We start from the raw sequence: 23,308 nt of genomic DNA, 5'->3' as shown, positions 1-23,308 counted from the left end.
ACATAGAACAGTACCCAAAAAACCCAACAACACAAAACAAACACACCCCTGCCACGTCCTGACCAACTACAATAACAAAATGACCCCTTTACTGGTCAGGACGTGACACCCACTCTGGCGCTCGACGTCACCAGTCTACTAACCATCACTCCTGGCAACCCATCTGTACGACCTACTTTCAGTCACAACTGGACTTTATTACTACCTTCATTAATTACCATTTATCTAGCACTCTGTTTTGTCAGTCATCTGGTAGTATTGTTTGTGTTTCCATGTCAGACGCTTCTCTTGTTTTGTATCGTTCCATGTTGTTATCATTAAACTCACTAACGGCATCTGCTTCCTGACTCCCTGCGTCTACTTTACAGAATACTACCTCTACAAATGGAAGGAGCAGTTAATCAAGACATCTCCCAGATGGTTGGCGAACACCACGACCAGCTGGCTCATTTGGGAACAGCTATGGATGGGGTCCTCCGCGTTCTTCAATGAGTCGAAATTACTCCAAACAGCAGAGGGTTCTCTACCACAAGTCGACTCAGTGAGCCAGTACCCCAGCCCATCCAGCAGTCCGTACTGGTCAGCGATGCCCGCTTGTCCCTCCCGGACAAATATGACAGGACTTTGGCTTCCTACTCCAGTGCTCTCTCTATTTCGTTCATCAGATGGGAGCCCCCAAGGTTGCCACGGTTATTTCTCTGCTGACCGGACGGGCATTGGAGTGGGCCACAGCCATCTGGGAGAGAGGAGAGGAGGAGCTGGGTTCCTATAAGGGGTTCATGGCTCTGTTCAGGGGGGTCTTCGAATGTCCACCGGAGGGCAGAGGGGTGTGAGAGCTTACTTCAACTACGCCAGTATGGCCAGACTGTGGTGGAGTACGCGCTCACCTTTCGGACAGTGGCAGCATCCAGCGGATAAAATGATCCAGCGCTCCGCACCCTATTCAGAAGAGAAATGCGCAAAGTGGTCCAGATGGAGTTGGCGTGGTGAGACGATAAACTATCCTTGGACGCCCTCATCGAGATGGCCAGCCGTCTGGCTAACCTGCTTCGGGAGCGTCGGTACCCACATCATCTCTCTCCCTCTGTTGATCAAAGCCCGAACCCATGGAGGTGGGGACCACATGCCTCTACGTGGCTGAGCAATGTCGTCGTAGACAGCTGGGGCTCTGTCCTTATTGCGGACAGGAGGGGCACTGGCTTCAACGGTGTCTGGTACCTTCTAACCGGGGTTCCACAAGAGCAGAGGGACAGCCACGTGATCATCCGTCTCCTGGGTTAGACGTGAATATTCCATCATCACTTTCCGCCAAACCTTTCCTAGTTTCGATTTCACTGGCTGGCTGTCCTTCATGCTTTGTTTCTACAGCTCTAGTGGACTCCGGGACCACGGGGAATTTTATTGACTTGGCCCTCTCCTCTCCTTGTCCGGTTCAAGTTCTGGATAGTCAACCACTAGGATCCGGGACAATCACACACATCACATCACCACTCACCCTCACCGTGGAATCAATACATCAAAAAAGCCTTCCCTTCCTCATCAGTGCACCCGTACACAAGATCATCCTCCCATGGTTTCAACGTCATAACCCCACCATCTCATGGCTGAGGATGAAAATCACAGAGTGGGCATCCGAATACCGGAAACCCGAATACCGGCTTTTCCTTTCCCTGTGGTTCCAAGTCAGTTTAGTGTCCTGCGGTTGCCCTTCAGCCCAACACCTCGGAGGTATACCAGGACGTTCGCAAATTTTTTCCAAGACCCGAGCCACCTGTCTCCTTCCTCATTGCCCCTGGGACTGTGTCATCGACCTGCTTGCAGGCTCTGCGCCTCCGCACGGCCGCATCTAAACTCTGTCGGTGGCTGAAACCAAGGTTATGGAGGAGTACATCCAGGAGGCTCTCCAACAGGGTTTCATTTTCACTTCCACCTCCCCTACATCAGCAGGCTTCTTCTTCGTGGCCAAGGATGGAGGGTTGCGCCCGTGCATCGATTACAGAAATCTGAATTCCATCACCACGAAGTACCACTACTCTCTCCTGTTGGTGCCAGCCACGATCTAACAACTATGTGGGGCCCGTTTTTTTTTACCAAGTTGGACCTGCAGAGTGCCTACAATTTGATCCGCATCCGGAAGTGGGATGAATGGAATACGGTCTTCAGCACGATGTTTGGTCACCACGAGTATTTGGTGATGCCTTTTGGATTAGCCAATGCACCGTCAGTGATCCGTCAGTGTTCCAGGCATTCGTCAATAAGGTGTTCTGGGACATGCTTGGATGCCAGGTGGTCGTGTATATCGACGACAACCTGGTATACTCGGCTACCTTGGAGGATCACATCGCTCACGTCCGAGAAGTCCTGGAACGCCTCCTGGCCAACCACCTGTACTTCAAAGCGGAGAAGTGCCAATTCCATCAGGAGGATGACGCCTTTGAGGGTTAGCAGATTGGCCAACAACGGGTCAGGATGGATGAGAAGAAGGTGGATGCTGTCAGGTCATGGCCAGTCCCAACCACCATAAAGGGGTTACAACGTTTTTTGAGATTTTCCAACTTCTACCGCCGATTCATTAAGAACTTTAGCTCCATCGCCTCTCCTCTCACTTCTCTCATCAAGGGTGGTCCCTGGAAGTTGGAGTGCAGCTGATGAAGCCTTCCACCTACTGAAGGGACGTTTCAACTCCGCCCACTGCTCAAACATTCAGATCCTATGCTACCCTTTGTTGTGGAGGTGGACGCTTCAGGAGTAGGTGTGTGGGCTGTCCTGTCCCAACGTCAAGGCAATCCACAGAAATTGTATTGATGTGCATATTATTCTAAAAAGCTCTCCTTCAGAAAGGAACTATGATGTTGGCGATCGGGAGCTCCTGACTGTGAAGTTGGCATTAGAGGAGTGGAGACACTGGCTGGAGGGCGCCCAGGACCCATTTCTCATCCTCACCGACCATCGGAACCTGGAGTACATACAAACAGCGAGGCGACTGAACCCGCGCCATGCCAGGTGGCCCTTCACCAGATTCTATATCGCGCTGACATATCACGCAGGTTAAAAAAACATCAAAGCTGATGCCCTGTCCCATCTCTACAATTCGGAAGAGGTTCCTGTCTTGAGTGCACCCATAATTCTGCCCTCTCGAGTCGTAGCCCCCATGCTCTGGGACGTGCTACCTGTCCTCCTGAGCGCACCTACATTCCCACAGGGAAAAGGGATCGGCTGTTGATCATGGCACACACAGCTGTCGTTGCTGGATATCCAGGTATCACCCACACCATTCAGTTAATCTCTGGAGAGTACTGGTGGTCCACCTTGGGACAGGACATCACTCCTTATGTCAACTCCTGTTTCGTGTGTGCCCAATCCAAATTCCTCCGGAACGTTCCAGCAGGGAAACTCCTTCCCTTTCCAGTGCCTCAGCATCCTTTGTCTCATCTTTCCATTGATTTTGTCACTGATCTCCACTCTTCTGAATTTTTTTCCACAATTTTTGTGATAGTGGACAGAATCTCTAAATAATGCTGTTTAATCCCTCTCTCTGGTCTCCATACCGCTATACAGGTCACTAAGGCACTGTTCCAGCTGGCCTTCCGGGGGATATCATCTCTGATTGTGGCCCTCAATTCACATCACGTGTATGGAAGGCCCTCCTGGAGAAGCTAGGGGTCACGGTAAGCCTCACTTCTGGGTACTGGCCTCAGTCTAATGGGCAGGAGGAGAGCATGAACCAGGAGAGCATGAACCAGGGGAAGTTCCTGAGGAGCTACTGCCATGACTGGCAGGGGGAGTGACCCAATGCCCAAGTGAGACTCCAGCGTGCCGTCCCACGTCCATCCTCCTGATTCCTGCTTACAAGCAAAAATTAAAGCAGGAAGCACCAGTGACTAGATCAAAAAGTGGTCAGATGAAGAAAATGCTAAGCTACAGGAATGTTTGGCTTGCACAGACGGGAATATGTTCCGGGATTCCTGCAATGGCATTGAGTAGTACACCACATCTGTCATTGGCTTCATCAATAAGTGCATCGATGACGTCGTCCCCACAGTGACTGTACGTACATACCCCAACCAGCATCAGCACTGAGCTAAAGGATAGAGCTGCCGCTTTCAAGGAGCGGGACTCTAACCCGGAATCTTATAAGAAATCCCGCTATGCCCTCCGACCAACCATCAAACAGGCAAAACTTCAATACAGGACTAAGATCGAGTCGTACTACACCGGATCTGACCCTCATCGGATGTGGCAGGGCCTGAGCTAAACTACTTCAATGCTCGCTTCGAGGCAAATAACACTGAAACATGCATGAGAGCACCAGCTGTACCGGAAGACTGTGTGATTATGCTCTCCGCAGCCAATGTGAGTAAGACCTTTAGACAGGTCAACATTCACAAGGCCGCAGGGTCAAGAGGGATTACCAGGACGTGTACTGCGAGCATGCACTGACCAACTAGCAAGTGTCTTCACTGACATTTTCAACCTCTCCCTGTCCAAGTCTGTAATACCAACATGTTTTAAGCAGACCACCATAGTGCCTGTGCCCAAGAACTCTAAGGTAACCTGCCTAAATGACTACCGACCCGTAGCACTCACGTCTGTAGCCATGAAAGGCTTACATAAACACCATCTTCCCAGAAACCCTAGACCCACTTCAATTTGCGTACCGCCCAAACAGATCCACAGATGATGCAGTCTCTATTGAACTCCACACTGCCCTTTCCCACCTGGACAAAAGGAACACTTATGTGAGAATGCTATTCATTGACTACAGCTCAGCATTCAACACCATAGTGCCCTCAAAGCTCATCAATAAGCTAAGGACCCTGGGACCAAACACCTCCGTCTGCAACTGGATCCTGGACTTCCTGACGGGCCGCCCCCAGGTGGTAAGGGTATGTAACAACACATCCGCAACGCTGATCCTCAACACAGGGGCCCCTTAGGTGTGCGTGCTCAGCCCCCTCCTGTACTCCAATTTGTAAGTCGCTCTGGATAAGAGCGTCTGCTAAATGACTTAAATGTAAATGTAAATGTACTCCCTGTTCACTCATGACTGCATGGCCAGGCACGACTCCAACACCATCATTAAATTTGCCGATGACACAACAGTGGTAGGCCTGATCACCGACAACAACGAGACAGCCTATAGGGAGGAGGTCAGAGACCTGGCCTTGTGGTGCCAGGACAACAACCTCTCCCTCAACGTGATCAAGACAAAGGAGATGATTGTGGACTACAGGAAAAGGAGGACCGAGCACACTCCCATTCTCATCGACGGGGCTGCAGTGGAGCAGGTTGAGAGCTTCAAGTTCCTTGGTGTCCACATCACCAACAAACTAACATGGTCCAAGCACACCATGACAGTTGTGAAGCGGGCACGACAAAACCTATTCCCCCTCAGGAGACTGAAAAGATTTGGCATGCTCCTCAGATCCTCAAAAGGTTCTACAGCTGCACCATCAAGAGCATCCTGACTGGTTGCATTGTTGCCTGGTATGGCAACTGCTCGGCCTCCGACCCCAAAGCACTACAGAGGCTAGTGCGAACGGCACAGTACATCACTGGGGCCAAGCTTCCTGCCATCCAGGACCTCTATTACGTTTACTCCCGCTTTCCCGCTCCAGCACTTGACGTCACCGGTCTACTAACCACCGGTCCTGGCAAAGCATCTTTACGCACATCTGGCAACCATTATTACGCACACCTGCGCCCTATTATCAGTCACACCTGGACTTCATTACTACCTTCATACCAGGCGGTGTCAGAGGAAGGCCCTAAAAATTGTCAAAGACTCCAGCCACCCTAGTCCTAGACTGTTCTCTCTGCTACCACACGGCAAGCAGTACCAGAGCACCAAGACTAGATCAAAGAGGCTTCTAAATAGCTTCTACCCCCAAGCCATAAGACTCTTGAACATCTAGTCAAATGGCTACCCAGACTATGCGCATTGCCCTCCCCCCTCCCCTCTCCACACCACCGCCACTTTCTATTGTCATCTATGCATAGTCACTTTAATTAACTCTACCTACATGTACATACTACCTCAACTAACCGGTGCCGTCGCACATTGACTCTGTACCGGCACCTCCCTGTATATATTGTTATTTTTTACTAATGCTCTTTAATTACTTGTTATTGTTATCTCTTGTTCTTATCCATATTTTTTGAAACTGCACTGTCAGTTAGGGGCTCGTAAGTAAGCATTTCACTGTAAAGTCTACACCTGTTTTGTATTCGGCGCATGTGACTAATAAAATTTGATTTGATTTAATCTTGAATGAGTAGGCGGATCGCCTCCACAGTGAGGCCCGTGTTCCATCCTGGTGATCGCGTCTGGCTCTCCACCAGGAACCTTCCGCTCTGCCTGCCCTGTAAGAAGCTAAGAAGCTGAGTCCCCGGTTTGTGGGGCCATTCAAGGTCCTCCGGAGGGTCAACGAGGTAACTTACAGATTACAACTCGCCATTAACTACCGGATCTCACCATCTTTTCATGTTTCCCTCCTCAGTCCAGTGGTTCCTGGTCCCTTGGCTGATGCCGTCCCCCACGACACCCCTCCGCCTCCGTTGGACATTGAGGAGAGCCCTGCCTATGCCGTCAGATCCCTCCTGGACTCCCGACTTCGTGGGGGTCGGCTCCAGTACCTGGTGGACTGGGAGGGGTACGGTTCAGAGGAGCAGTGTTGGATTCCGGTGGATGACATTCTAGATCCCAAGATCATCTGAGATTTCCACCTTCCTCGACCGGACTGGTCCGCTCCTCGCCCGCGGGCCCGTCCCCCTGGCTGATGTCATCCTGGGGATGGAGCCGCTCATCGGGGGGGGGGGGGGTTACTGTTACGTTTACTCCCGCTTTCCCGCTCCAGCACTCAATGTCACCGGTCTACTAACCACCGGTCCTGGCAACGCATCTTTACGCACACCTGGCAACCATCATTACGCACACCTGCGGCCTATTATCAGTCACACCTGGACTTCATTACTACTTTCATTAATTACCATTTATCTAGCACTCTGTTTCATCAGTCATCAGGTAGAATTGTTTGTGTTTCCATGTCAGACGCTTCTCTAGTTTTGTATCGTTCCTTGTTCGTTATCATTAAACTCACTAACTGCACCTGCTTCCTGACTCCCTGCGTCTACGTTACACCCACCCCTTGACTTTTTACCCATTTTGTTATGTTACAGCCTGAATTTAAAATTGATTAAATTGAGATTCTTTTGTCATTGGCCTACACACAATACCCCATAATGTCAAAGTGGAATTATGTTATTTGAAATTTGTAAAAATGTATTAAATGAAAAGCTGAAATGTACAGTATGTATTGAGTAAACCCCTTTGTTATGGCAAGCCTAAATAAGTTAAGGAGATAAAATGTGCTTAAGTTGCATGAACTCACTAGGTGCGCTATAATAGTGTTAAAAATGATTTATGAATGATTACCTCATCTCTGTATCACACACATACAATTATCTGTAAAGTCCTTCAGTGAAGCAGTGAATTTCAACCACAGATTCAACCACAAGGACCAGGGAGGTTTGTCAATGCCTCGTAAAGAAGGGCACCTATTGGTAGATGGGTTAAAATAGAAAAAGCAGATATTGAATATCCCTCTGAACATGGTGAAGTTATTAATTACTCTTTGGATAGTTTATCAAAGATACAGGCATCCTTCCTAACTCAATTTCTGGAGAGGAAGGTAACCGATCATGGATTTCACCATGATGCCAATGGTGACTTTAAAACCGTTACAGAGTTTAATGGCTGTGATAGGACATAACTGAGGACGGATCAACAACATTGTAGTTACTCCACAATACTAACCTAATTGACTGAGGGAAAAGAAGGGAAGCCTGTAGAGAATATAAATATTTCAAAACATGCATCCTGTTTGCAACAAGGCACTAAAGTAATGCTGCAAAAAATGTGGCAAAGCAATTCACTTTTTGTCCTGAATACAAAATGTTTTGTTTGGGGCAAATCCAATAAAACACATTACTGAGTACCACTATCCATATTTTCAAGCGTAGTGGTGGCTGCATCATGTATATGGGTATGCTTGTAATCGTTAAGGACTGGGGAGTTTTTCAGGATAAAAAATCTACGGAATGGAGCTAAACACAGGCAATATCCTGGAGGAAAACCTGGTTCAGTCTGCTTTCCACCAGACACTGGGAGATGAATTCACCTTTCAGCAGGACAATAACCTAAAACACAAGGCCAAATCAACACTGGAGTTGCTTCCCAAGAAGACAGTGAATGTTCCTGAGTGGCCGAGTTACAGTTTTGACTTAATACAACAATCTATGGCAAGACCTGAAAATGGTTGTCTAACAATGATCAACAACCAATTTGACATATATTGAAAAAAAAGAAAAGAATAATGGGCAAATGTTGCACAATCCAGGTGTGGAAAGCTCTTAGAGACTTACCCTGAGAGACTCACAGCTGTATTCACTGCCAAAGGTGCTTCTACAAACTATTGACTCAGGGGTATTTCTTTATTTCATTTACAATACATTTGCACAGCTTTCTAAAAACATGTGTTCACTTTGTCATTATGGGGTATTGTGAGTAGATGGGTGAGAATTTTTTTATGTTATCCATTTTGAAATCAGGCTGCAACACAACAAAATGTGGAATTATCAAGGGTTGTGAATACTTTCTGAAGGCACTGAAGACTGACCAGGTGAATCCAGGTGAAAGCTATGATCTCTATTTAAGTGCAACTCTATATTAGGAAGGTGTTCTTAATGTTTTGTACACTCAGTGTATTTTATTTACTGTATGGTGCTAACTCATGCAGCCCCATGGTTTATTCACTCTTTGTTTGGTGTAATAATACTGACATTCCTAAATGTTTGTAAGGGTTATTACATCCTCTGCTACATGGAGCAAAATATGAATGCCTTGGAAATATTCATTATCCACTATAATCGTCAAAGTTATTCCTGGGTGTATTACACCACTGAATTATATTAGGAGAGAATACTGCCTCTTCAAAACAACGAAGTCAATCATTTATTTCCTCAACACATATTTTATCACTTGCTTTTGTCCAATCCATGTTTTCTTGAAATCAACATCCTTATGCGTTGAACAGTGTTAGAATGAGTGGACCAAGATGCAGCGTGTTCGTAGTTCCACATATTTATTTAACCAGTGAAACCGAATGCAACAATTAAACACTTCAAAATATACACAAAACAACAAACTGTGACGCAGGAGGATCAAATACACTCACAACGAATTATCACCCACAAACACATGTGAAACAAACAACAACTTAAATAGGACCTCCAATTAGAGACAACGACAACCTGCTGCCTCTAATTGGAGGTCATGCCAAACAACACCAACATAGAAATGCAAAACTAGAAACTGAACATAGACATAAAAAACTGACAAACACCCCCTGTCACTCACTATGGTCAGGACGTGACAGTACCCCCCCCCTCAAAGGTGCGGACTCCGACCGCGCCTAAAAAACAACACAACACAAAGGGAGGGTAGGGTGGGTGACAACTGTCTGTGGCGGCGGCTTTGGTTCCGGGCGTGGTACCCCCACTGCCCATTGATACCCCCGCTTCTGTATGTTCGGAGGAACCAGACCAAGGATCCTCGCCGGATGCTTCGGACCACCAACCACCGCTGAAAACTCGAGGCTGCAGGCCGCCGCTGACAACTCTGAGCTGCAGACCGCCGCTGAAGGCTCGGGGCTGCAGACCGTCGCCGGAGACTTGGGGCTGCAGACCGTCGCTGGAGACTCGGGGCTGCAGACCGTCGCTGGAGACTCGGGGCTGCAGACCGTCGCTGGAGACTCGGGGCTGCAGACCGTCGCTGGAGGTTCGGGGCTGTAGACCATCGCTGGAGGCTCCGGACTGAAGAGCGTCGCTGGAGGCTCCGGACTGGGGACCTTCGCTGCAGGCTCCGTGCCATGGATCATCACTACTGGTTCCGCGTCATGGATAATCACTGGAGGCTTTGTGCCATGGATCATCACTGGAGGCTCCGGGCCATGGATTATCACTGGAGGCTTCATGCCATGGATTAACAGTACAGGCTCCGGGCCATGGATCCTCACTGGAGGCTTCATGCCATGGATTATCACTGGAGACGTCGGACCATTGACCATCACTAGAGGCTTCCTACGGGGCGCTGGAACTGGTCTCACCAGACTGGGGAGACGCACTGCGGACCGCGTGCTCAAAGCAGGCACCGGCCTTACTGGGCTATGGAGGCGTACTGGAGGAAGAGTGCGCGGAGCAGGCACAGGGAACACTGGGCCTTGGAGGCGCACTGGAGGTCTGCTACGTGGGACTGGCATAGGAGGCGCCAGGCTAGTAACACGCACCTTCGGGCTAGTGCGGGGAGCAGGAACAGGACGTACTGGGCTATGGTGGTGCACTGGAGGAAGAGTGCGCGGAGCAGGCACACGGTACACTGGGTCTTGGAGGCGCACTGGAGGTCTGGAGCGCACGGCCTGCACAACCCGCCCTGGTTGGATGCTCAACTCCGCTCGATAACTGCGGGGTGCGGGCACAGTTCGCACCGGCCTTTGAATGCACCCTGACAACGCAGTGTGGTTCACCGCAAAATACGGTGTCTGCTGCATCACTTGCTCCCCGCAGTAAGCACGGGAAGGTGTCTCAGGACTCCATCCTGACTCTGCCCAACTCCCCTTGTGCCCCCCCAAAAAAATGTGGGGCTGCCTCTCCGCCTTGCCTTTCGGTGCATATAGAGCCTCGTAGTATCGTCGCTCCTCTTTCGCTGCTTCGATCTCCTCCCTCGGACGACGATACTCCCCAGCCTGCCTCCAGGGTCCTTTACCATCCAAAATCTCCTCCCAAGTCCATTCCTCCGGATACTTCTGCTGCTCCTTACCACGCTGCTTGGTCCTTCTTTGGTGGGTGATTCTGTCACAGCTGTTAGAAGGAGTGGACCAAGATGCAGTGTTTTCGTAGTTCCACATATTTATTTCACCAGTGAAACCAAATGCAACAATTAAACACTTCAAAATATACACAAAACAACAAACTGTGACGCAGGAGGATCAAATACACTCACAACGAATAATCACTCACAAACACATGTGAAACAAACAACAACTTAAATAGAACCTCCAATTAGAGTCAACGACAACCTGCTGCCTCTAATTGGAGGTCATGCCAAACAACACCAACATAGAAATGCAAAACTAGAAACTGAACATAGACATAAAAAACAGACAAACACCCCCTGTCACACCCTGACCACTCCACCATAGAAAATAACCACTCACTATGGTCAGGAGGTGACACATACATTTTTTCTAAAGAGGATGTTTATACAGCAATGCAGATAGGCAGTGCATGAATCAAGACGTTCTTCTGCGGTGTATATGTGCCTCCCAGGCTTGACATGAATGTCATTTCATGTCACTTGAATGTCTTTTATGGGACAAGGGCTCTTTGAAATATCTAAGAGTCCACCTCCAGTGCTGTAGCTGGCTACCACTGGCCCTCAGAACACTGAAGTCATGTAGACAGGGCCAATTAATGGCCCAGAGTTTTCTGAGAGAATGAATGAGGAGCTTTAAGAGGATTCCTCCACCTTAAATCCCCACGCGCTGCGCAGCCAGCTCCCTGACTGCCTGTGAAGAACAATCAAACAGCAGCTCCCCCTCCTATCCATCACTTTAAGACATTAGCCAGACATGGTCTGGAATATTAACGAGCTCCTTTGCCAGGGAGTTCCACACCAGAGCCTGCGTGTGGCAACATACATTTTTAATCACAGGGGGGAAACGAGGGCTTCTCTTCACACTCATCTATTACTGTGTGTTTACCACTCCGCGAATACTCCAGGACTCTCATAACAGTAAACATGAATGAACTTATATAGCACTTTCTGTGCACATTTTTAGAAAGATATCAATAAAGGCATCAATATGATAAGGACAAAGGAAGAGGGACATTTTTGTGTTATTGTACTGATCTTACAATATTACATGCTTTTATGCTATTGTTGTCCCCATATCCACACTATTCAAATATAATTTTCTGCAGGCATAGCCAACCTTGGTTACCAATTTATCATGAATTGACATTCCATTTGGGTTCTTTACCTCCATGAGGAAGATCTGTTCCTGAGCCATGATTTGCCTCCCTCACTCTATGGCTCTCTATCTCCTGTCTCCTAGCTCTATCAGCTCCTAGGGCACAGTCTACTCTATATGTACAGTAAGACTGCTGGGCCTCTCCCTGGCCTGCCTCTCTCCCTGGAGCTGCCCGTCTCCCTGGTCTACCCCTCTCCCTGGAGCTGCCCCTCTCCCTGGAGCTGCCCGTCTCCCTGGTCTACCCCTCTCCCTGGAGCTGCCCCTCTCCCTGGAGCTGCCCGTCTCCCTGGTCTACCCCTCTCCCTGGAGCTGCCCGTCTCCCTGGTCTACCCCTCTCCCTGGAGCTGCCCCTCTCCCTGGAGCTGCCCGTCTCCCTGGAGCTTCCCCTCTCCCTGGTCTACCCCTCTCCCTGGAGCTGCCCGTCTCCCTGGTCTACTCCTCTCCCTGGAGCTGCCCCTCTCCCTGGAGCTGCCCCTCTCCCTGGAGCTGCCCCTCTCCCTGGAGCTTCCCCTCTCCCTGGTCTACCCCTCTCCCTGGAGCTTCCCCTCTCCCTGGTCTACCCCTCTCCCTGGAGCTTCCCCTCTCCCTGGTGCTGCAGGCGTTCTTAATGTTGCGATGGGGGCAGAGCGGGCAGCATGTGGGCAGGGAGATACCCTGATCACCCCTCCCTGGGTATACCACTGTGCCTCCCAAAATGCCAGTGTGATACCACTGATCAGCCGCTGATTGGCTGAATACCCAGGACGGTGGCAGTTTTCAAATTACCAGTTGTTTGTTTGGAAAGATATATAAAGTGGTCTGTGCATTTGAACAACTGCATAAATGCACCTATTTCACTTTCGCATGTAAAAACAAAATCTTCTGCTGCCCATGTTGCCACAAATTATCTAACTGGAGATAGTTAGCTAGTATAATGTCACAAGTATGATGAGCTTGCCAGCAACTTTAGTTAGACTTGATTGGTATGCGAGCTAGCAAGCTAGCTACTGGTATGCTAGCTTGCTGGTAGCTAGTGTCCACTAGCTAGCATCTAACGTCTGGAGGTGACAGAGCCACGTTTTCTTTTGTCATACCAGATCTGCGAGAAGGTTCTATCTAGAGCATCCCTCTATCCTTCGACTGTTGATGGATGTGGATGTCCAGTTCAGGTCCCAGGCTCCCACTGATTATTTACTCACATGTTCATTGCAATTTAGAGCCATCTGTTCAGTACCTGATAGTGCAGACCCAGAAGGCGTGGGCATTCATTTCAATGCCCCAGGACTGTCCATTTAATTTGTGCTGTGAAAATCATGTGATGAAATCTTGCAATCTCATTGCTGCAGCCCCCCCCCCAATAGCAAGTAATGTAAAAGCTTGCAAGAGCTGGGCGGCAGGCCGAACGTCCGGAGCTGCTAATGGCAGAGCAGTAGGTAAATAAACAGCTTGTTTTGAACAATATACTGTATATTTGAAACAGTAAAAGGTACACAAATTAACCACACTTTTATGTACATTTTAAACATAGTCCTTGAATTCTATAATATATATTTTGTTGTAAAAAAAATACATATATATATATATATTTTTATTTTTTATTTTTTTATTTGTATTTGTTTCAAGTGGGGCACCACTCCTAACGCCCTAATGGACGCTCCGCCACTGCCACTGGTAGAGATGGGGAGAGGAAAAATTCTCAACCAGAACGTAAGAGAGAATCACTGCTTTGTTGGAAACAAGTCGGTCTAAACAGTAATTGGAATGGAACTAAATTCAAACACATTTCTACAAGGTAATAAAGTCATGATACAAAATGTGATGTTTTGTAAGATAAGTGTTTTGTTTATGGTCAATGAGCGAAATATTTTTTAGAGTGAGATTTATTACACAGTCTATGTTTAATTTGTTTAGATGATCACATATAAATCACATTGTTTAGTGTGGAAATTACGTTGCTCAACTAAATGAGGTAGAGCACGCATGGGCTGCTTCTGCCAGCATTTATCAATCTCAATCCCACTCACAGCCTCCCAAATTGAAAACTAAGGAAATTCATTTTGTGCTCAATGGAAGTTTTCCTGTGGAAATTTTGCCTTCCATTAAGAATCAAATTAAGTGCTGGACCACTGCTTTCTGAGAGTCGCTTTTAACTGCTCCCCCCACCACCACCACGATGTGCACAATAGCATGCACGCATATGCTTTAAATGTTTTATTTATTATGTTCTCGTGGAGGTACCCTGAATTGGAATGATGTTGAGTGAGAGGTGGTTTATCACAATGGTGAGTGTGTTTGTGCATTTCTGTGCAGTCTATGCTCTCTAACCATATACTGATGTAGAAAACCATAGACACAGGTGAGGTCTGTTAGTTTGACTCAATATGCACGTTATGCACATCTCATATCCTCACATGACCTACTGAACGTCCAAAGCATGTTGCCAGGTTGGAGGCAAAAGAAGCAACACCTGGATGTACAGGTTTCACTATGCTGACTTAGTTCAGCAGTTCCAAAACTGTTTCACTAAGGTCCCCTTTCCAGCATTTCTTAAAACAACAAATCTTTGGGCAAAAAAATTGAACTAAAAAATGGGCTAGTTGATCTGGACATTTCTAACAAATTATAAATAATGTAGCTCTCTTAGGTATGCAATGACTAACATGACAAGAGGAATTGATGATGCACTACCCAATTTCGAAATTACACTTTGTGCATTCTACTATTACAACTTTCAAGAGTAAGTTTAAAGCTGGACTGAGTTGCTAAAAAAAAATCTCTCTATCTATATTATATATTTTTTGGGGGGGTGGGGGACAACCCCAGTGCACCCCCTGCCGACCCCTTGCTCCATTCCTGGGGGGCGCACCCCACAGTTTGGGAACCACTGCCTAAGTTGGATCGCATTCAGCTTGATGTGTTTTCTCTCTTTCTTTTTCTCTCTCTTTCCCCTCTTCTCTCTCTCTCTCCAGAACTTAGTCGGCACAAATCCTTTCTTCTTCACTGGTGTGTCTGCATGAGTCTGATGACGGTGAAGTCTGGAGGCTGTGTTTTTGAACCGCCTCTCTGCCAGCTATTCTCTGTAGGATTCCACTGAGTTTAAGGTAACTGTTATTTATCTCATGTGTTATGCACCAGACATTCAGCCTTTGTGAATGTGCGTGTGTAGGTGAGAGTGAATGTGTAGGTGCATCTGTGTGTGTGTGTGTGTGTGTGTGTGTGTGTGTGTGTGTGTGTGTGTGTGTGTGTGTGTGTGTGTGTGTGTGTGTGTGTGTGTGTGTGTGTGTGTGTGTGTGTGTGTGTGTGTGTGTCCAGACGGTTTTCACAGGTTCACAGGCCTGTCAGTGGACTAGATGAAGGTGTATGGCTCTTGTTTCATCCTCTCCACGGCCTCGGGGGTGTCTTCCGTTGATTGCATTACATTCACAGCAACCTTCCCCTCATTAGTGGCAACCATGTTTTAACTCCTTATTTCACTTGGCTGATCTGAGGCTAGACACCTCTCTGCATGCACGCACACGCACACAAATGGACACACACATGCACACGCACACACAAGCAGGCAGGCACTCAAACACACACAATTACAACAAAGGGTGTAGTGTTTTTTTGTAGGCTACACATGGACATATTTTGTCTTAGATTTAAGTTACCATAGACATGGAAGATAAAGAGGGTTATGATTAGATTTAGCTGACCAAATCGCTATATTTTTGCTTGTAAGATAAATCTCTTAGTTTAAGATAAGCTATGAAGTTCCACGTATGACATGTGCAAATGAAACCTTTGTACTGTCCCCTCTACTGTGAGAAGAGGGCATTGATAGGAAAGTAGATAGGGCTGATCAATAAGAAGTGCCGTTTTTTTCCCCAGGCCTTCCTTCATATCTCTCCCCCTGTGTGTGCTGCGGAGGGGTCGGGGGTAGGGTCAGGTAAGTGGTGGCGTGGGCGGGTTTCTGCCCCTTTATCAATCAAGATTTTAATTACACACGTCCAGAGCGACAGCTAGATTAGAAACCAATCGACGCTATCGGCCACAAAATCTAATTACTGTTTATTGACAGATAAGGCCAGGCCCCCTTCACTTTCCCAAATAAGATAAACCTCCCCCACCCCACCCCTAACACAAAGAGGACCTGCTCCAACTGTCCATGAAATACTTTATTATAAGTAATTCTCTACTTAGGAATCAATGTATGCTTATGGAGACAGGTAATCCCCCAAGTATTATATGGTATTCTATGTCAAGTTATCTATGGAGCTGAAGACATTACCTCTCATGTATCCAGAAACAACAGGAATCTGAATTAGGACCAGTAATTTTACACATAATTGGACAACACAGCCAAGACAAACGAGACAGGTCTTTATTTGGGCAACCATTAATCTCTCCTAACATTATGTTCAAGTGTTGCCAGTCTTGCCAGTGTTGGTACATTATTCAGGTGTCTTCTATAGTTCAGCTGTCAGTTCCACCTTAATATGTGACTGACCGCCTTGATTCGGGCCTTATTTGAAATTGTGTTTTTTACATTGCATAAAAGCAGAGACACAGAGCTACAACATGGTATATCATACACTGCATTTGAGGAACAATGGGAAAGTAATTCTGCTTTGAAAGTTAATAAACCTCACTTTTGAGAAAATGGCCTTCGAACATTTTGGTAGCTACTGGAGAGCTCTTCTTTGTCTACACCCATTCAGCATCGTTCACACCCTCTTAAGCTTTAGCCCCACCCATCTCTTTAAGGGTTGATCCGAGCATTCTGTCCTAACAACAACAGTCAAGCACCCAAGCTAACTGGCTAACATTGGCTAGCTACTTCCAGACACAAATGAGAGAACAGCTCACTAACAGAGCTGGTTAGGATGCTTTTATGTTATCCAGAGCGTTGGTGACTGCAACTGTGCCGCTGGCAAAAATGTGCGCTTTTTTTACTTAGTTTACTGACAACGGCCATATTCAACGGGTGTTGAATATCAGTTATTCTGCGCTCTGGCACACTCAGACAAGAGTGCTCTTAAATCGGAGTAGTTTTCTAGCTAATTTGCCAGCTTCGTCTATCAACAGTTGTCGCAGTGACATTCTTTTTGAAATGGTTACGTGAATAGTCTTTGGTTAAGACGTAGCTAGCTAGCTAAACAATGAACCATAATCACAACTCATGACGTTACTACCCTGCATGAATCTGCAGGTAGTTAACCAACCAGGTTTAATGTTAGCTAGCTAACATTAGGCTATAAATAGCAACGCAAATGGCTCTTAGATACGAATAATAAGATCATACACATAACGTTAGCTAGTGAGCCAGCCAGCTAAAGTTAGCTAGCTAGCTAACAGTACACTTTAATTTGAAATTAAAATGATTTCTGTCAAAATTAGAAATGTGTAATATCTGAAAATGTAGCTAGTTGGAGTATCTTACCAGTATACATTATGGATGGATGCCCCTCCCTGTCACAGATGCCATGGTTGCCCTTAGTTTGAAGATGTAATGGGGAGACAGGTGTTTTCTCCATCTCCTTAGCTATCATACTCTAATTCCACTGATTTCAAAATGTGGTCCTTCAGAAAGCGGAGAGCAACACTTACAGTGAGGGGAAAAAGTATTTGATCCTCTGTTGATTTTGTACGTTTGCCCACTGACAAAGAAATGATCAGTCTATAATTTTAATGGTAGGTTTATTTGAACAGTGAGAGACAGAATAACAACAAAAAAATCCAGAAAAACCCATGTCAAAAATGTTATAAATTGATTTGCATTTTAATGAGGGAAATAAGTATTTGACCCCTCTGCAAAACATGACTTAGTACTTGGTGGCAAAACCCTTGTTGGCAATCACAGAGGTCAGACGTTTCTTGTAGTTGGCCACCAGGTTTGCACACATCTCAGGAGGGATTTTGTCCCACTCCTCTTTGCAGATCTTCTCCAAGTCATTAAGGTTTCGAGGCTGACGTTTGACAACAAGAAACTTCAGCTCCCTCCACATATTTTCTATGGGATTAAGGTCTGGAGACTGGCTAGGCCACTCCAGGACCTTAATGTGCTTCTTCTTGAGCCACTCATTTGTTGCCTTGGCCGTGTGTTTTGGGTCATTGTCATGCTGGAATACCCATCCACGACCAATTTTCAATGCCCTGGCTGAGGGAAGGAGGTTCTCACCCAAGATTTGATGGTACATGGCCCTGTCCATTGTCCCTTTGATGCGGTGAAGTTGTCCTGTCCCCTTAGCAGAAAAACACCCCCAAAGCATAATGTTTCCACCTCCATGTTTGACAGTGGGGATGGTGTTCTTGGGGTCATAGGCAGCATTCCTCCTCCTCCAAACACGGCGAGTTGAGTTGATGCCAAAGAGCTCCATTTTGGTCTCATCTGACCACAACACTTTCACCCAGTTGTCCTCTGAATCATTCTGATGTTCATTGGCAAACTTCAGACGGGCATGTATATGTGCTTTCTTGAGCAGGGGAACCTTGCGGACGCTGCAGGATTTCAGTCCTTCACGGCGTAATGTGTTACCAATTGTTTTCTTGGTGACTATGGTCCCAGCTGCCTTGAGATCATTGACAAGATCCTCCCGTGTAGTTCTGGGCTGATTCCTCACCGTTCTCATGATCATTGCAACTCCACAAGGTGAGATCTTGTATGGAGCCCCAGGCCGAGGGAGATTGACAGTTCTTTTGTGTTTCTTCCACATGCGAATAATCGCACCAACTGTTGTCACCTTCTCACCAAGCTGCTTGGCGATGGTCTTGTAGCCCATTCCAGCCTTGTGTAGGTCTACAATCTTGTCCCTGACATCCTTGGAGAGGTCTTTGGTCTTGGCCATGGTGGAGAGTTTGGAATCTGATTGATTGATTGCTTCTGTGGACAGGTGTCTTCTATACAGGTAACAAGCTGAGATTAGGAGCACTCCCTTTAAGAGTGTGCTCCTAATCTCAGCTCGTTACCTGTATAAAAGACACCTGGGAGCCAGAAATCTTTCTGATTGAGAGGGGGTCAAATACTTATTTCCCTCATTGAAATGCAAATCAATTTATAACATTTTTGACATGCGTTTTTCTGGATTTTTTTGTTGTTATTCTGTCTCTCACTGTTCAAATAAACCTACCATTCAAATTATAGACTGATAATTTCTTTGTCAGTGGGCAAACGTACAAAATCAGCAGGGGATCAAATACTTTTTTCACTCACTGTATGCCCTTGTTCTACGCGATACATTTTTTTTAAAGCCACATTTGACAGGATTTCCTACACATACTGACCAGCTCAAATAGACAGACGTCTGCTACAGTATATGGCAGACCAATCCAATCTCATCTCTCGGCATGTCCAGCCCACTCATTATCTTAGCCAATCATGGCTAACGGTAAGGTTGCTGTCTTTTTCTGTGGCTAAACCAACTAGGCTCATAATTTAACAATTTTAATTTGTATTTACAGATGGCATACAAGTCTGTTTTAAGGCGCATGAAAGTTCACATTTTCCAAAAGGCATTTCTGCAAAAAAACGTATATGTTCAAATGGGTCTCCTGTGAAGTAGTGACCCGCGACATAAGCCTAGTTTCCAGAAACGAGTCACATATATGGTATCTTAATAACCAGTGGTGACCGACCCCTGACCTCTGACCCTGAGGACCATACAGTAGATCATCAGGCACTGTGACTCCCACTGCTCAGAATGCTGCCCTCCAGAGGACAGTCCACTCCCCCTGCAGTCTGGGGAGCATGGAGGTCCATGCTTTGCTGCTCTCTGGAGCCTGTCTGCTCTCCATCATGTAGGTTCATGCTCTGCTACTCTCTGCTAGTCTGGAGCATGTCCGTCTACTCTCCATCAGCCGCTTTATAGCCCCCACCGCACCGCCACAGTGAGCACTTCACTTTTAAAGCCGAGAATCTGCCTCAGGTAAATATGGAGTAAATGATTGGATTATTGTTCTTTCATTTGGCCGTGTAGTAATGGCTGGATTATAAACATTGCAGAGTATAGATTTCCTGTCAGATCCTATGAATCAGACATCCTTATCTCATTTCCAGACTGCCTCTCCACCCAGCACTGCCATCTCCTAGCCAGGGAGTCTGGGGGAGCAGAAGAAACATCCCTGCAGCCACCCAGCACAGCACAACACAGGCACTCCAAAGTCCATTCAAAGATTTCAAAAACCACTTAGGTCTCCTGTCCATATTTGTTAAGCAAGTAAATCTAAGGGATGAGGTGCACTGAATTCATAGAAAGGGGAAGAGAGGGGAGATGTCTTCCAAATTAAATTTAGGGGATGAGAGATAGAGGCAGCTGACAGCAGTTGTTGGGAGAGAAGCTGCACTCTGATTTGGTTCGAACCATGGAAAGAAAAATGTTTGTCTTTCTTTGAATTATGCAAATTTTTTGAGAGGGAGTTGAGATTAATGCCTGGTTTGTTTGATCCCGGGACATCACTAATGGTGATTCTGTCTGATGGTTGATGTTTCTTAGCTCCTCTCTCTGCCTGTTTGACATGGGAGTTACTTCACTGGGTTTACAACATCATCATGATTAAGTTAGTAAACAGTGTAGAGCTAAAGGAAAGCAGCCATGCACAGAGCTTACCTTATAGTCTCTATCCAGCTCTCTCCTACAGATCTATAGAAATAGGAGAAGAAACACACAATATTAAGTAAATAAGACAATTATAATAGTGGACTACACTGAAAAGCACGAGTGCACAGTAGTTTGAAAAGAAATCAGTCTATTCATTCATCAAATCAAATCAAATGTTATTTGTCACGTGCTTCGTAAACAACAGGTGTAGACTAACAGTGAAATGCTTACTTACGGGTAATTTTCCAACAATGCAGAGTTAAAGATAACGCAAAAAAAATAAACAAATATATAAAACAAATTGTGACACAAGGAATAAATACAATAACGAATAACGAACAACAAGTACAAATAACATGGCTATACAGGGAGTACCTGTACCAAGTTGATGTGCAGGGGAACAAGGTAATTCAGGTAGCTCTGTACATATAAGTAGGGGTAAAGTGACTAGGCAACAGGATAGATAATAGACAGTAGCAGCAGCGTATGTAGTGTGTGTGTGTGTGTGTGTGTGTGTGTGTGTGTGTGTGTGTGTGTGTGTGTATGTGTATGTGTATGTGTTTGTTTGGTGTCATTGTAAGTATGTGAGTGTGTGGGTGGAATTACTGCAAAAAATGGTCAATGTAGGTAGTCCGAGCAGCCATTTGATTAGTTATTTAGTAGTGTGTTTAGCAGTCTCATGGCTTGGGGGTAAAAGCTGTTCAGGGTCCTGTTGGTTCCAGACTTGGTACAGTGGTACTGCTTGCCATGGGGCTTGGGTGGCTGGAGTCTCTGACACCACTGATCCCACCAAGGCACTGATAATAACTCCATCCAGGATGGAAACTCACTGGTTTCATTGACCTGCCTAGTAAGTGAGTGAGTTGCTGAAAGCTGAGCCAATAATCACCTTGAAATGTAACCATCTAAGGAAGCGTTTTTTTATTGGGAACTAAACAGGGCCACTGTTGTAATTTCTCCAGCCTGATGGATTCTGTGCGTTTAACAAATTGCATTTATAGATTTTCCCTTTGAAGGGATAATCTGATCTTTTAATTTATATTTCTACCATGAAACTCAAACATCAAGTGATCTTCTGAAACCCCTGGTGCACCTCAATTGGAATACATTTTCACATGCACTTAATTGCATTTAAATATATTGATATTTTAAAAGTGACTATATTATCATTTTAATGTAACTTAGCCTAATGTTCTCTTTCAAATGACTTTATCAATAGCCTATCAACATGGACCCCAGTATTTTATCTTTAGCTTATTAATGTATTCATTTATAATGATGATTACTTCATGATTTCCATAATAGAAAGGTTTATGTTTTTATTGATCTAGAGTGGGCAAATTACAGAAACAAATTGCATTTTGTTGCTGGCAGGTTCCTGTCATTCCTTCAGTTCATGAATTGCAATGTGTTATAAATAAATAAAAGTGCCTCCCTCGTCCTAGGTGGTCTGGTGAAATACCACTCCCTCTAGCGGAGAAGTTGACGTGCCTGGTAGTCCCTCAACTATAACCTACAAGCCTTCAAGGAAGGTGTATTCAGGAATGAGGGCTTTTCTCAGTTTAAGGCCAGCGTCAAATGGAAGACTTCATGATCATCCCATACTGTGATCTTTAAAAGTAGGCAATTTTATGTTAGCCAACTCATTACATTTTTTTAATGTATTTTTATTTTACACAATTGCCTACGAAACCTATGAATCAATAGATTTGATAACAAGCATATCAAACACTGAAAATAACTTTTATGTTTACTAAATTCAATGCTGACACACCAACAGTGGCTTACTGTCCATAGTTTACACTAATTTCAGCAACTCTTGATGCATCCCACTGGGCACAGATGTCAGTCAGTTCAACTGTTTATTTACATCCGGTTGAGTTGTCAACTAACGTGAATTAAATTCGAAATCAATACAAAAAAAAGGCCATTGGATTTAGGTTAAAAGTTGGGTGGTTCATACGAAATTCGCTTATGTTGATGACTTTTTGCAAATCCAATCAGTTTTCCACGTTGCTTCAACGCGTCACATTGATTGTTTTTGTTGAAATTACGTGAAACAACATTGGATCAACCAGTTTCTGCGCAGTGGGATATTTCCAAGAGGAACAACTAATTACACGTTTTCAGACAATAACTGATATGAGGTCATCCGTTATGAAGAAAGGGGTTTCTGACAATTTGCATACAAATCTGGCCCCCACTCTCACCGTCTCAAAACTTCCTGGGGATCTGTCACAATGTTAGCTATGTGATACTTTTGCAATGCCCTGATCTAACTCTGCTACAGACGACGCTACTATTGTCTTGTTATCTATTCATCAACAGTGGAATCCAACCGACCTTTTCCAGAACTGCCGTGGTATTTAAGATTTGCACCGCGTGTCAACTGTCACTGTTGTTTTCTTGGTGAAGATTTACACTAATCCAGGCACACGTTGCTGTTATGGACCCCGAGATGGAGGGGAAAGGGAGCGAATATTCAGTGTCAGTTATCCAAATTATCTCTGACTTTTTCTCAGTAACTATAACAGTAAAGGTCAGTAATGACTTCTCAGCTGCATAGGCATCTTGATCTCTGCGACGGATGTTTGGTTTCGCCGCAGGGGATGGAGAATATACTGTAAAAGGGCGAAGGCTGGAGGAGGAGTTGATAGATGTAGC

The 23,308-nt window shown here is 45.8% G+C and overlaps 1 long non-coding RNA gene across 1 annotated transcript in view; it reads right to left on the bottom strand.

Annotated features, from left to right (window-relative positions):
• The window catches only part of LOC106590421 (uncharacterized), a 63,718-nt gene extending 40,410 nt beyond the window's left edge, over nt 1-23,308 (bottom strand). The window contains exons 1-2 of the long non-coding RNA XR_001325048.2: nt 22,988-23,308; nt 20,654-20,686 (exon numbers count right to left, since the gene is read on the bottom strand). This is a non-coding gene — a long non-coding RNA (uncharacterized lncRNA). The remainder of the gene's footprint in view (nt 1-20,653; nt 20,687-22,987) is intronic.

The sequence above is a fragment of the Salmo salar genome, chromosome ssa01, assembly GCF_905237065.1.
Source record: "Salmo salar chromosome ssa01, Ssal_v3.1, whole genome shotgun sequence".
In the NCBI taxonomy this organism is placed as follows: Eukaryota; Metazoa; Chordata; class Actinopteri; order Salmoniformes; family Salmonidae; genus Salmo; species Salmo salar.
The sequence above is the reverse complement of the archived record's forward strand: the minus strand, read 5'-3'. Positions and strand labels throughout refer to the sequence as shown.